The 15660-nt window shown below is 44.4% G+C and overlaps 1 long non-coding RNA gene across 1 annotated transcript; it reads right to left on the minus strand.

The window, feature by feature from the left end:
- Positions 1-5668: 5668 nt before the first annotated feature.
- LOC311519397 lies at positions 5669-11321 on the minus strand. The gene is made up of 2 exons (XR_014711266.1): positions 10281-11321; positions 5669-8280 (listed from the first exon to the last, which is right to left on the minus strand). It is a non-coding gene; the product is annotated as an uncharacterized lncRNA (long non-coding RNA).
- Positions 11322-15660: the final 4339 nt, after the last annotated feature.

Consider the following 15660-nt stretch of genomic DNA (forward strand, 5'->3'; position numbering starts at 1 on the left):
TAACTTCCAGTCCATCCTACCCAGGTGCAGTGTCACCCCCCATTTCTGAGAGGGAGGTGAGAGCAGGCAAGCCCCTGTGGGGGAGGCCTGGTACAGGAGCTGGCCCCATGGCTGCAACAGCAAGAAGGAGCAGTGCTCTCTACCCCACCACCTGCTCAAGTTTGGCTGTATGCCCCTTCTATCATGGTGGAGAGACAGCAAGGCCACAACTGACTAAGTGACTTTGCAACATTATGCACAAAGGTTGCAATGCCACTCACTCAGTTTGGCCTCACCACCCCCTCATCATGATGGAGAGCCAGTGGGGCCAAATCTGAGTGGGCAGTGGCCAAGACTGTTCCTTCTCACCTCTGCCAATGGCACACACAATGCATAAAGTGCATGAAGCTGCAGGCAATACTGGTAGTTGTAGGTGGCAAAGGATAGGTAGAACTGTGTATCATCTGCATATTGCTGGCACTTGAGTACACATCTGTCTAGCTATACTGCCACCCATTTCCATAGTATGTCTTCTTACCAATTCTCCTAGTGACTGCATGTTGACTGGGATTAGGGAGAAAACGGCTCCTCAGGAGACTCCATAGGTGAGGAGTCTGGGGTAAGAGGTTCTGATCATACACCTGTGGCAAAGATTTGAAACTCCTGGGATTAGTCAAGTTTAAAAAGGGGAAGAGACTCCCCAGCAGAAATACACCTTCAGATCCACTCAGCTCATTATCAAATTGAAGGAATAGTTAAAGGCCACTTTCTGGTATCCTTACCTATCAGTGAGACTTCTTGGGGAGTTCAATGGGGCTTTGCTGAGACCAAAATACTACTCATCATAAGTAAGGGGGGCAGGATCTAGGATAATCTTCAGGACATATTACCCAGACTATACACTGGAGTACAGATGCTTTGTGCTGTACTATGGCCCCAAAACAGCCCCAGAGCCCATGTCAGAACAATTGCTTCCCCCCCCCCCCGCCGTGTGGGAGGATACACCATAGGGTAGCATAGCAATTCCCATACCACTCTACCTCCTGCCTTCTGCTAGTATAGGAAGTGTCGGCAGAGAAAATGGAGTGCAGCTATGGCTCCCTTATACCTGCCTGATCCTCATCGGTATCCACCCCTTGAGGCCACTGGCAGCCAGCCTAACTTTAGAGCAACCTTCAAGCTGTTCTGAGTTGCAATGGGAAACCTGGCACACAGCTGGCCCAGGACTATCAGAGCACATAGGCCACCTTTTTAACCCCCTCCTCCCTTGAGCTGCACCATGCACTTCTTAGCCGCAGCTGAGGATTTGATCCATGGTATCAAACCCAGAGGTGATTTTGAGTGACATTTGAAGCTTGACCACAAAAACAAAAACCTTGGTCAATCTTTCCCAAAAAAAGACTCTGGGTGGCAATTGGCGAGATTGTTTTTAGGCAGGACAACTGCTTGTCTGTGTGAATCTAGTGTCTTTCAGCCAATAATGGTCTCGGTTTGCTCTGACTATGCCACAGATATCAAAGTGGAGCTCATTCAGGCATCTGATATTGCTCTGTTACAATAGAGCCAAAGGAAACATTCATGAATGTGATCTATTTTATCCACCTAGTAAGTGATCAGCTCCTCATAGCAAGAAAGCATTGATGCATTTGAGTATAGGCAGCCCATATTAACCAGATATTTACCACCTGGAACAGTTCCAGAAATCTGGACTTCGGATGGAAGAAGAGACAACTCTCTCAAGTCTTCATCACAGCTATCGGGCCTCACAATTATTCTCCATGTCATGCTGATCAAACTGTGTGTCCATTATCTACTGCCGTCACTCTAGCTTTCTCCCAACCCATCACATTTACTGCAGATCATCGGTAGCTCATACTCAAAAGTGCGTGGGTAGACCCACTTTCACACAATGATGTTTTCTCTACCTTGTATTGAATGATTTACTTTTAGGCAGGTTTGGATCAAAAACTTTGAAGTTCAGAGAGAAATAATAAGGGAACAAATCCAAATGTGTTTAACTTCTAACATTTTAATTATGTTGCTCCCACGTAAGAAAAAAAACAGGATTTTTCCTTGTTCATTTTAATCTTCTCTCCACCAAATGAGCAAAATTATTACTAACGCAGAAAGAGTACATTGCAGAAGTACAAAAATATTATTTATGTTTATGCCTGTCCCTGAGAATGCCAAGTGAAAAAAAGCAATTAGAAGAAGTTCCTTTTGAGTTTTTCTGTTTGATTTGAATGTTTCCACTGCTTCCTTGTATATTTAAGCAGAGAACAAAATTGCCATGCATTGTGCCTGCAATAGGCACCTTAAAAAAAAAAAAAATCAGTGGGAGCTTGTGTTTGTGCCTCTCCCTCTCTCTCTTCCAAAGGCACTTGAGCAAGTATCATAAGTGTGTGAACTCGTTGGACCTGTCATCCAAAAAAAATGTCAGGTGTCTATCATAAAAGCTAGTATGGGAGGGGGAGACTCCAGAATACAGTAGCTATAATATTAGCTGTACATTCCTACCTCAAGCCGTGGTCGAACAGTGAATCCCTTAAAGAAACGGTGGTGGCACGCTCTACTGAGTAAGTTTCACAAGATTTCTTGGCTGGGAAGAATACATACTGCAGTCATGATCACCTAAATCTGTCATGGCCCTTCAGGAGATTACACCATCACAGGGGGAAGCTTCATTTAATACTGCAAAAAGGCACATCCTCTCTACAGGGTAGTAACATTCACAGGTGACTGTAGCAGCATAATTATCACAGCAAGAATGCCTCTCTTATCAAACAATTCCTGCATGGTATGGGGGAAGAGCGGGGAGATAAAGTCAGCTACTGTCATTTAAAATAGTTCTTATAAAAGATCACATGCTTTAGTGCAATGAAATAGCCAATAGTAGATCTGTATTTAGTAGTGTGCTCAAGAACTAATCTCTAACTTCTGCCCAATGCTGCTATCGCTGAGTCAGCTCCATTCTTTTAAGTGACCTGATTCTGTAATCCCATTATTAATATCATGAAAATGGCTTTCCTCTATATGGTTTTGTGCTATCAGTGAAAAAGACAGTACCAAAATGCGTTAGTTCTCACAGGTCTCTGCTAAGATTATTTGCAGCAGTACAAACTGAATTAATCATAGCGACATCTGAATAACCACCAGTCACATGTTCATGTCAAAGCTGTGTTGGTGGCAATGGTTCACTTCTTTTGTAAAATGTAGAGTTTCATTTGTGTGTTATAGTCTCATGAGACATGCATATCTGACTGTTTTCTATCAGGATGTGACCTTGCAATTTACATTGTTATCCTTTTCTTATTTCTTGGCAGAGACGTATATATTCGAGTTTATGTTCTCTAATCAGCAAGTCTATGGTTTCAAGCTGTACGTGTTTAAAATGATAAGCATGTGGGGGGGAGTTCATTAAAGGAAATAATAAGCATGAGAATAAGTGTCAGAATAATGGGGCCCTTTTATTTTTCCAAGACACTGAATTTGCCTTTAATATCTTCTGCCTTTAGATGATATTTTATAGATCTACAATTTATAACTCCAAAGAAAAGTAGCAGGCTACAAGAAAGCTGTTCGCCGATAGACAGCACAAGCAGTGTAACTCATCCTACTTCTCACCTGTGTAGCAATTCAAGTAGGCTGCTCTAAATATATAAATTAAATATATACGCAGATTCATAGATTACAAGGCCAAAAGGGACAACTGTGATAATGTAGTCTGACCTTCTGAATAAAACAGGCCATAGAACTTCCTCAAAATAATTCCTAGTAAAAGCATCCAAATTTGCCATGATCCTTGGTAAATTGTTCCAGTGGTTAATTACCCTCACAGTTAAAAATTTGTGCCTTATTTCCAGTCTGAATTTGTCCAGCTTCAGTTTCTAGCCATTGGATCATGTTATACCTGTCTCTGCTAAATTGAAGAGCCCATTATTAAATATTTGTTCCCCATGTAGGTACTTATATACTGTAGTCTAGACACCCCTTAACTTTCTTTTTGTTAATCTAAATGGATTGATCTCCTTGAGTCTCTCTCTAAAGAGTATTTTCTAATCCTTTAATCATTCTCATGGTTCTTCTCAAAACCCTACCCAATTTGTCAACATCCTTCTTGGATTGTGGGCACTAGAATCAGACAATATTCCAGCAGTGGCTAAACCAGTACCAAATACAGAGGTAAAATAACCTCTACTCCCTGAGATTCCCGTTTATTCATCCAAGGATCACATCAGTCCTTTTAGCCACAATTCAGCTGATTATCCAGCATGACCTGCAAAAAATTTTCAGTCACAGCTTCCCCTGCACCCTGCCCCATCATGTAAGTATGGCCTACATTCTTTTATGTATACATGTACCCATAAAATGCATATTGTTTCCTTCTGCAGAGCTCACAAAGCGATCCAGCTTGCTCTGAATCAGTGACCTGTCATCCTCTTTATTTATCACTCCCCCAATTTCTGTGACAAAGGCAAATTTTATCAGTTATGATTTTATGTTTTCTTCCAAATCATGGAGAAAAATGATAAATAGCGCAGGACCAAGAATTGATCCCTGAGGGACTCCACTAACAACACATCTGCTTGACGAGGACTCTGGTCATGTCATTTAAAAATATGTATGACAAAAATGAATATGCCCCCGTATAACTCAGTTGAGGTTGTCAAGCTGTCTGGAGTGACTCAGGAGCATGAGTACCAACCTCAGGGCACACTGCCAAGGAGCAGGGCACAAACCCCAAACTGGCTGTCAGTTCTATACTTAAATTTCATCAACCCAGCGTCAAGGGTGAACACCTCAGACACTAGAACAGCCTTAACATGGAGTCACACACAGTCCCATAAAATCCTCCATAGAGATCTTGAGGAAACCTTCTTTGAGGTACTCTGCACTCCTCCGCTGAAGGTTTCTTCCACTGTGATTAGTTCAGCAGGCACCATTTACTCCTGAGGGCATTCTGCGCCAAAAAAAATAAAAATTTTGCACACAATATTTTAAAATTCTGCAAATTTTATTTGTCAAATAAATGTGGAGGCTCCAGCATGGCACTGGGGAGCACAGGCCACTGGCTGCACAGAGGTGGGAGATCACCGTGCAGCTCCCTCCCTGGGACATGGACTCAATTCTGAGGCTGCACGCAACCCTAACAAAGTGCAAGGACTGGGCCTGCCCCAAACACACCCCAGGGCCCTGCCCCTTTGTGCCAGGTGCACCAAGTGCGGGCAGGCTGGCTCAGCAAAGCAGGATCCAAGTGTGGAGAGGCTTAGTGTGGGTGGATCCAGATGGGGATTGAGAGAGTTCTGTGTGGGGCAATCTGGGTATGGACAGCTCAGTGGGAGATCCGGATGTGGGGGGATCTGGATGCACAAGGGCTTGTTGGGGGGTTCTGGGTGCAACAGTAATGGAACTCTGCATGGGGGTCTAGGTTGTTACGAATTACACCTGGTAGGACACGCACACAAGTGCTACGAATTACACCTGGTAGGACACGCACACAAGTGCTACGAATTACACCTGATAGGACACGCACACAAGTGCTACGAATTACACCTGGTAGGACACGCACACAAGTGCTACGAATTACACCTGATAGGACACGCACACCAGTGCTGCGAATTACACCTGATAGGTCACGCAAGGTTTGAATCTAGGCTGAGGCACAGAAACAAAGTCCACAACTGCAGAGTTCCCAAAAGACACTAAGTTTATTACGCTCGAGCGTGGTGCCCCCCTGCTAGCCAGGAGGGGACCCTGAATGCAGATTATACAAAGGTTATATACTTTTTAGCAAAGCATGTTGCCCTCGTGCATCGGAAACCTTAGCCAATAAACAAACCCTTGTCTTATCTACCACCTATCCCTGCTTGGTGCATTCCTCGTGCTATACCAGTATGTTAATTACACAGCATGGTCCTAAAGCCATGCATCAGTAACTTTTATTATCAGGATGGGAGGCCTCACATCAAGGCCAAGAGACAGGGAGTTAGAGACTGACAAAAACCAGATACTGGGAGTCAAGGCAGGCTGGAAACAAGGAGGAGGATTTTCACAGGGATTCAATATCTAAGGATTACTCCTCCTGGTGTATGATGTGCTGGCATTTAAACAATGGTGGGCCCCAAACCAAAATGGAGTCACATGTGCTAACTTTTCCTTAACAGTCCTCCCTTTTTTTTTTGTACGTCAGTAAGCTATATCAGGGCTGAGTAACCGCGCTGCAGGGTTAGCAACTGCCGACAGCACATACTGCAGCATTGTAGGCATACAAAAAATAACGCAAAAACAATAACAGTCAAAAAAAGTAAATACAAAATACGCCGTCCCCAAGTCCCCACATCCGGTAGTCATGAGGTGAGCCAGTCCCAGACCTCCTGGAATCCGGCATTGGTAGTGTCGAGGCTGAGGTGGTGGAATAGGGCTGCCTGTTGCTTGAGGATGTGGATGTCAGTTTCCATCCTATGGTGCTGATTTACAAATACACAACAGCTTGAATTGACCAGAGCACAAACCCCGCCCTGATTTGCAAGGAGATAATCCAGGGCTAGGTGGTTTTGCAATGTCGTTTGGGATAGCTGGGTGACTTCAATTTGAAGGGCAGAGAGAGCATCTGCAGTAGCATTTGCCATTAGTTCCAAAGCAGCTGAAATGTTAACTATAGCTTTTTCCAGCTCGCTTACTCCCAACCATGGCAGAAACCAACGCACAAAGGAGCGAAAGCCTTTGGGCCGATAAGAAAGGGGGTTTAAAGGAATACTTTGTCGGTCCCTCCATACTAGATTGCAGATCTCTCCCCGGGTCAGGTTCTGGTGTACTGTCACGGCGGGTACTATAGCCCCTAAGGTACATGGACCACACCATCCTGCTGGGAGAACCTTATAGGCTGTGTGATTGCATAACCAATACCAGCCAGACCCCTCGGGGACTGGCCACGGGGTTCTGGAGTAGGTAGAGGGGCCTCCCGCACCAGAGCTGATTTGAGTGGTGTCCTTGCACCCTACAAAATTCCCTACAAAAACTGTATTTTCTATGCCCTTACATCGTGACACACATAAAGCATAATTACTCTGGGCCACCATATCAATAAACCATATTTGGATTGTAACATTCCAGTTAAATATAGTGTTTGCCCATAGCTTAGCTTGGAGTGTTCGGTTAAGGGGGATAGGTACCCCTACCAACGGGACGCCCTGACCTAAATATGTGGGGGTACGAATACAAATCCAACACTGCGTTCGATTTACACCCTGTTTGATAGCACGGGTTAAATTCAAGAAGCTATTGCCCTCCCATCCTTGTACTGGACTTGGGAATAGGGAGAGAACCCCTCCCAGGCAAACCATACCAATGTCGACATCCTCCCCTGTACTATACAAAAAACACTACCCCCAATGTAAGTCCAATAAACAGGAACACAAGAAGTCCTGGTGGGCTGTGAAGGTCCCAGTAGCTGGAAAGCTTAGTCCATGGGTTGGTCGTGGTGTTCATTCGTGAAGTGGCTCATCCAATGGCTTGTCAGGGTCAGGTGGGGTTCCCAGCGCCAACTTAACGTAGCTATGATGGATCCAGGAACCTTTACCTGCAAAGGAGTGGTGGCAGATGGTGGGAGTAATGTTCGTTGCTGTAAGGCGTTTTTGGTATTTATACTTGCCTACAAGCACAGTTCCAGCCTCTGGAATAAACCCACCCCACCACTTTACTTCACATTTCCAAGAATACATTCCGCAACTTTCTCCCTGCCAATGTGCAATGCTCCGTCTTTGCCATCAGGGCCAATTTTCAGTGTCTTTTGCAGTTAGGAATCTTTGGATTTTGGTGGTTTTAGCAGAGCAGGCATTCCTTCTCTCTTGGAACAGGCATGGTTTTGCATTATACAGGGGAGAGGTTACTAGCACGTCACCCTGTAGTGCTTTGGTTTCTTTAGCAAATACTGAATGCAGGTTAGCTTTGTCAGTGGACAAGGGAGAGGTTACTAGCACTTCACCTTGTTTTTTTTTTTTTTTTTTTTGCTGTTTAAAAGGAAGGAAGGAAAAAAAAAACCCAGAAGGAGGGACAGACTGATCAGTAGTTGAAGTGAAGTCACCTTGAGGTGGAGGGGTCTTTTTGCAGTAAGAAGCATGGGTCTAGGCAGTCAGTCCTTGGCACTTCACAGCGGTGTTGGTAGTTAGCAGGACTTAATAAGGGCCTTTTCAGCATGGGGCCAGAGTAGTATTTTGTCGAGGGACCTTTATGTAGACCCAGTCACCTGGTTTTAACAAATGGCAGGTTTGCTTAGGATTTTTGAAGCAGGACTTCTTTTACCTGTAAATACAGAGACCTAACACATTTTATTAATGTCTGGCAGTGTGTTGCAGATCTTACAGCTGTTTGGGCACATTTAAGCCCCCCTCTTTTTTGGCTGTTAGCCAAATCCTAGCTGTGAGTAGTGTCCTTGGGCAGGCCAGTGTCTTATCTTTGGACCGAGCCTGCCAAGCCTGCCAGCTACAGTGTTGAATTAGCTTGTCCTTTGTTTTATTTTTTTTTTTCCTTTTTGGCTTTTATTAACCTGCAAAGGAAACTTTTACTTTTTACTTATACATTTTTGTTTAAAAAGGAACACATGTACATTGCCCATTATACAGCACTTTAGTTTTATTGTATAATGTATGCCACATATACCCTTTTAGGAAAATGACTTTATTACAGAGCTTTGGAGCAACAAGCCAGGACAAGCACACCCACTTTTGAGGAGTCCACTTGGTACAACTTCTGGTGTCCAATAGCTTTTTTTCCTCCCCAGCCCTTTGGCTAGAAATGTGAGGTAGCCAGAAGGATCTCATGTATAATATGGGGAGTGGGTTAACCTTTGATGTCCTTGCTTCCAAAGACTGTTGGTGTGCAAATTTTAACAACAATTTTTTTAATTAAAAGGTTTGGCCAATTAATTTTTTTTTTTTTACTTAAGCAAATGTATTAAACTTTAGTATATCACATTTTTTGATATTATTTAAACACTTTGTATTGCAAGTTGAATAAAACAAGTATCTGCATTTTGATTTAACCCTTCTATTTAGTTTTAAACTAAACTGTTTTATGAAAAATTAAACACAGCAATTCTGGCCACAAGTCAAACACCACAAGACAGGACATAGAACACAGAACAGAATTTTTATTGTGCCAGTAAATTCATGAGATGTTGAATTGCTTTTTAGCTGGCATCAGTTTTTTCTGAGTTTTTGAAAGACAAAAATAAAACACAGATCTACCCCTTTTGGGCAGTCAGTCATTGCTTAAAATATTTTCTTTTTATACAAATACCCTTGTTAATTGCAGGCAAAACAGAGGAATTACCCATATTTTCTTGTATTTGTTTTATAGGCAGCCCAGGTTTCAGTGGCCTCTACCTTATTAGTTAGGTAATTTACATAAAAAATAAATGCTTTCCGGCTTGCTTTTGGATCCACAGGTTAAAGATTTTTACTTTAAAAAGGGCACAATAAACTTTACCAGACTTTTGATTGCCTTTTACTTTTAACTTCTGCTGTCAAACACACAGCGACCTGAAAAGGAAGACACCACCTATTGTAGCCTCTTGGAACCTAATATGATATTAATTAAGTAGCACTGTATAATTGCATTTTTTTGGAAAAGGGCCCATTTTTTTCCAAAATGGCTGCAAAGAAACCAAGCATTTTTTTTTTCAGTATTTTACAAAGTTTAACTGCTTAATTTTTTCCAGCAACTAAAGAGTTAACTTTTTACTTTTTTTTTTTTTTAAATTACTTGCTTATTTTTTAAAACAACACCCAATTACTTAGATTTTACCATTTTAAGTATTATTCCGGAATTTACGTTTTTTATTCCTGTAATTATTTACTTTTCTTTTTTCACTATGACCTTTAAGTTTTTAACCTGTTTTCCAATCTCTCTATCTGTTGCCTGCCCGCTTGGGCCCGATCCTGTTTTTTTTCTTTGAACTGTCCCTTCCATGAGCACCAGCTTTGTTTCACTACCAAATTAACAAGGAGGGTGGGCTTCTTAACTAGCCCCCAGCCCTCCTGGTCTCTTTTTTAAAAATATTTTTACTTACAAGGGCTACCCGAGTCCTCCCCACATGAGGCTTGTCACCTGGACAGAAAGCACGGCTAATTGGCAAGCAAGGAGGTGACAGGCATAAGTCAGAAAGCCGAGGGTAAGCCGGAGGAGGGGCAGAAGCAGGCATAGCACAGAACAGGGCTGGAGACCCCAGAGATGAATAAGAAAAGGAGGAGGAAAGAGGATGTCCTTTTGCATGCACATAAACCCAGTTGTTCCATACATACCAATAATCCATCTGGGCTGGAGCTTTGTCCTCCAGCCTCCTTTTAAGCACTGTTAATGTATCCCCAGCAAAGGACCCATCCGGTGGCCATTCAACAGATGTTTCAGTTGTTAGTGCTGGCCACTCAACCTTACATAAAATAACAGCTTTTTTCTGCCTAACCCATGGGTGCCAGAAATATTCTCCCAATTCTTGAGAATTTCAGCCAAAGGGGTCCCCTTACTTACACTCTGCCCAGAACCTATAATGGGCTACCAAAAGAACACAAAATGTGCCACCTTATCGCCTAAGCGACGGCTCACAACCCCCCTCCTCGGAGTTCTCAAAGGTGAACTCACCCTGTGCCGGCTGGAGCTGTCCGAGAGGAGGAGTGTAGTCTCGCTTGTTGGGGCGAGCCTAGAGTCCCTTTGTGGTCGCCAAAACTGTTACGAATTACACCTGGTAGGACACGCACACAAATGCTGCGAATTACACCTGATAGGACACGCACACCAGTGCTGCGAATTATACCTGATAGGTCACGCACAGTTTGAATCTAGGCTGAGGCACAGAAACAAAGTCCACAACTGCAGAGTTCCCAAAAGACACTAAGTTTATTACGCTCGAGCGTGGTGCCCCCCTGCTAGCCAGGAGGGGACCCTGAATGCAGATTATACAAAGGTTATATACTTTTTAGCAAAGCATGTTGCCCTCGTGCATCGGAAACCTTAGCCAATAAACAAACCCTTGTCTTATCTACCACCTATCCCTGCTTGGTGCATTCCTCGTGCTATACCAGTATGTTAATTACACAGCATGGTCCTAAAGCCATGCATCAGTAACTTTTATTATCAGGATGGGAGGCCTCACATCAAGGCCAAGAGACAGGGAGTTAGAGACTGACAAAAACCAGATACTGGGAGTCAAGGCAGGCTGGAAACAAGGAGGAGGATTTTCACAGGGATTCAATATCTAAGGATTACTCCTCCTGGTGTATGATGTGCTGGCATTTAAACAATGGTGGGCCCCAAACCAAAATGGAGTCACATGTGCTAACTTTTCCTTAACAAGGTGAAGGTGGCTGGTGTTCAGTGGCGGGGCATCTGGGTGTGGGGGGAATAGAGCTCCCTCAGCCAGATGCTGGGGGAGTGGGGCTCAGTGGGGTGGGGATCCAGGTGCAGCTGGTTTGGGGCTCATTAGGGTGGGGATCCGGGCACAGGTGGCTTATTGGGATGGTACAGGGGGAGTGGGGCTTGTCAGTGAGGTTCTGGGTATGAGAGGGTCTGGATGCATGGGGGTTGGGCGGATGGGGGAGCAGCTCCCCATACAATAATCCCTCCCCCTGCAGCTGAGGAGCAATGGGTGCAGGAAGTGCAGAGTTTGCAGAGCTTCCTACAGCTGGGGGAGAAATCTGGGGGTGGGTCTGACATGGCCCCGGATGCCATGCAGCAGAAGAGGAAGTCCTGTCCTCTCCAGCCCAGTTGGGACTAGCAGCTGAGCCCAGCACAGGGTAGGAGTCACCATCTGGGTCTTCCCCAGTCCAGCCCCCTGCCACACAGTGATTTACCTCTCTGCCAGCTGCCCTGGACACCTGAATATATTACTGGGGAGAGTCGCATGACCACTCTTATGGCTTCCATTTGCTTCCCCATCAGAAAGTCATTTTCTGTGCGGAAACAAAGAAATCTGTGGCGGACATAAATTCTGCACATGCACAGTAGCACAGAATTCGCCCAGGAGTAACCATTGCAGCACACAGGCTAGCAACATAGGATGTACGGGAGATCTTGGCAAACCAGTGAAGTGCTCAAACCACTACTGCTTATAGCTAAAAGTAACCAAGCCAGCAGGCCACAAGTGAGCCTATGCAGCAGCTTTAGTATGACTGAGTCAGGAAGGGAGGTGACCACAAAAAGAGCAGCTTGACCCCAGGTCCTTCCTGATGAGATCTCTGTTGAAATTGCTGAGGTATGCATTTTAGAAAAACAGGAAGATTATTCATATGTGCCCTTAGGGATGTGTCTGTCAGGGCCTCAAGGCATGCAAACTCTGAAAAGAACACATCTGACTAATTGATGATCAGAAGGAAACCCATTGTTTAACCTTTGAAATCGCTTTGAGTGATGTGTTATTGCAATACTAATGAATAAATAAAGGAAGAAAATTTGGGGTAGTTGGACTCTTCGGGGACTCTCCCTCTAGACACATCTTGGGGTCCCCACTGGCAGATAGAAAATTGGCCATTGAAAGACTGCCACTGTGCCACTCGAGAGCCACACCCAACTTCAGTAATTATTGAGGGTTGGGGGTGTTTTACTAACCTGTTGCGGATGTTGTAAATGCTTGAGATTAAGTAAAGTATAGTTTTAAGCGAAAGCACTCTTGAGTTGTCCTGTTTGTGCCAGTCATCTATTGGTTGGACAGACGTGTCTCCATTGATTTACTTCCTGACACCACCTCACACAGAATAAAGTTACCAAGAGCTTTGGATTGAAAGAACTCTGGGTAACAAGGGACCTGGCCTGCAACCAGACACATGCAGGAGCTGTTACCCTCAGGAGTCAGATATCAGCTAAAATCACCACTGCCAGTGGAAAACGGTACCAGTATTCAGTTCAATTGCCCTATCTACATATGCTCATGCCCATAAACTACCTCCCCCTACCATTGTCCCAATTCACCTCTCACCCCCAGGCTGGGACTGCCACAGTGCTCTGTGAATCCCAAGAAGAAGAAAGAATGTAGTGCTTGTAACTTGTGTGGATCAAGAGGAGTGAGTTCAGTATACCAAGTTCCCATTTATCTTGTGAATCATTCACAATAATATCTCTGTGCATTGTAACTTTTGCAGCTGTAAATGTGGCATTGAGGGTCTCTGCACCCACACCAGCAGAATGGCTCAGCCAGAAAAGGAAGAGAATGAAGATGATGCGGGATGACATGTTCCAAGAGATCTTGCAAGCCTCTGGTGCTTTGGATACCAAGCACAGGTTTGGAGGATCACCCTTGCAGACAGAATGGGCAGGGATAGAGCAGAGGGGAGAAAAGCACAGGAAAAGGAGAGAGACAGGAGATGCTATCACTTCAAGTGGCAAACAGACATTCTGGAGACTTTTGTTGACCTTCACATTCAACAGACCCGTGCTTTCCTTCCTCTTCTGTCCATAGAAAACTGCATTCTGGGGCCTCCCTATGTGCCCCCACATTCCACGTGGCATGCAGGGCCACTGCACCACCCCTACCACTCCACCCTGCGGGAGAGTACAGACAATCACAGCCGCACATACACTGACCTGAGAGAGAGACGGGTGGTGCATGTGTTTGTGAAATGAAAATGACTATTCTTTCCCCTTCATTTATAACATTTTGTTCGGTTATAAATGTGTCTGGTTGCATGGGTTTGGAATAAAAGTCTATGTATGGAAACTTAATTCACCTATTAGTTCACAGCATATGCTGGCTGAGGCTGACATCATTGCTAGATAATAGCAATAGGTGCATTTGCAATGTTGTATTACCACACACAGAGCACTCATTAATAGGTCCATAAAGGGGTGCAAAAAAAAAAAAAAAAACCCAATGCCAGGCAGAGCTCACTCCAGCAACACACATTACTGTGGCTCACTATTAAACAGGTCTCTCAAAGCCTCCCTGAACTGTATAGCTCCTCATCGAACTCTTCTTATCGCCCTCATATCTGGCTGCTCAAAATCAGCAGGCAGCCATTCCACCTCCACCCCAGCAGAAACTTTTCTACCTTTGCTTCACAGATATTATGAAGCACACACCAGGTACCTATACCCATTGGGATTTTTTCTTCCACTGAGGTCTAATCTCATGAGTAGACAGCACCCATGGCCATTCAAATGGCCAAAAGTACATTCTACTCTCATTCTGCACCTGCTAAGCCTGTAGTTGAAGTGCTCCTTGCTATTGCCGAGATGGCTGGTATACGGTTTCATGAGCCATGGGAGTAAGGGGTAGGCTGGGTCTCTCAGGATCACTGTAGTCATTTCAACATCCCCAGTGGTAGCCCTTTAGTCTGGAAAGAAAGTCCCTGCTTGCAGATTTCTGACCAAGCCTGTGTTCATAAAGATGCGTGTCATGCACCTTCCCTCACCATCTCAAGTTGATGTCAATAAAATGTCCCTGGTGATTCACCAGTGCTTGCAACTATAGAAAAGTAGCCCTTTCTGTTGATGTACTCTGTGACAAGGTGGTCTGGTGCCAAAATAGGAATGTGCATGCCATCTATTGCCGCACAGCAGTTCAGGAACCTCATTGCTGAAAAACCATCCACTATGTCCTGCACATTACCCAGAGTCACAGTCCTTCATAGCAGGAGGCGATTAATAGCCCTGAAAACTTACCTCACAGCATTACCTCACCCCCACAGTGGATTTCCCAACTCCAAATTGCTACCAATCAGTCAGGAATAAATCTGGCCATTGCAAGCTTCCACACAGTGATCGCCACTCGCTTCTCCACTATCCGTGCTCTGATTTCAGTGTCACTGCACTGGAGGGCTGTGGCAAGCTTCTCACACCCTTCCAGGAACGTGGCCTTGCTCATCCGGAAGTTCTGCCGCCCCCACTCATCATTCCATACCTGCAAAGCAATGGAATCCCACCAGTTTGTGGGGCTTTTGAAAACAGGTGTGAAACATTAGGAGATGCAGATAAAATTATAGGAGAAAACTGCATCATGGGATGTTGAAGCCACGTTCCCTATCACCCGTGTGCAAGTCATTTGGCCCCAGGAGGCATTGCAAACCCTTCCCAAAACACCCTCCATTAGATGGTGGCAAGTTGCATAGTGGGATAGCTACCCACAGTGTACTGCTCTCTGCATTTATGCAAGCAGTGCTAGTGAGGATGTGTACCACCAATGCAAGGAGGGTAGTGTGGACATGCAAAAGCAATTTAATGTCAATGTAACTTAGGTCAACTTAATTTTATAGTATAGACTTGCCCTCAGAATCCAAGCAGCATAAAGATGCAGTTTTTCTGGTCAGGGATTTGTATTCCCTTCCCCTAGCATTCGAGATGATGGGATGAGTTCCTGCGCACATCTCCTCTTCATGGGTGGGGAGGGAGCAATCAAGGAAGTCTTTGTCCTTTGATGTTTCACAATGGCTCATCTGGTTTCAATGGGCCTTTTTGTGTGCAGAACCCAACACCTTCTGTAGGAAGCCAGCCTTTATATTAATGCATTCTTCTTTCCTGTTTGATGAGTTACACAGTTACAGATGTTTACAATGCAAACACCTAATATAACCTTATAATATGGGGTACAGATGTTAAGTGAGATTAAAATATTCAGCATCCCACAATCATTTCATAAAGTCTAAATACTAAACATGTTTTTTATCAATCTAATACCTATTTTAATACTACTAATGC

The sequence above is a fragment of the Lepidochelys olivacea genome, assembly GCF_965140295.1.
Source record: "Lepidochelys olivacea isolate rLepOli2 genome assembly, chromosome: 4".
Taxonomy (NCBI): domain Eukaryota; kingdom Metazoa; phylum Chordata; order Testudines; family Cheloniidae; genus Lepidochelys; species Lepidochelys olivacea.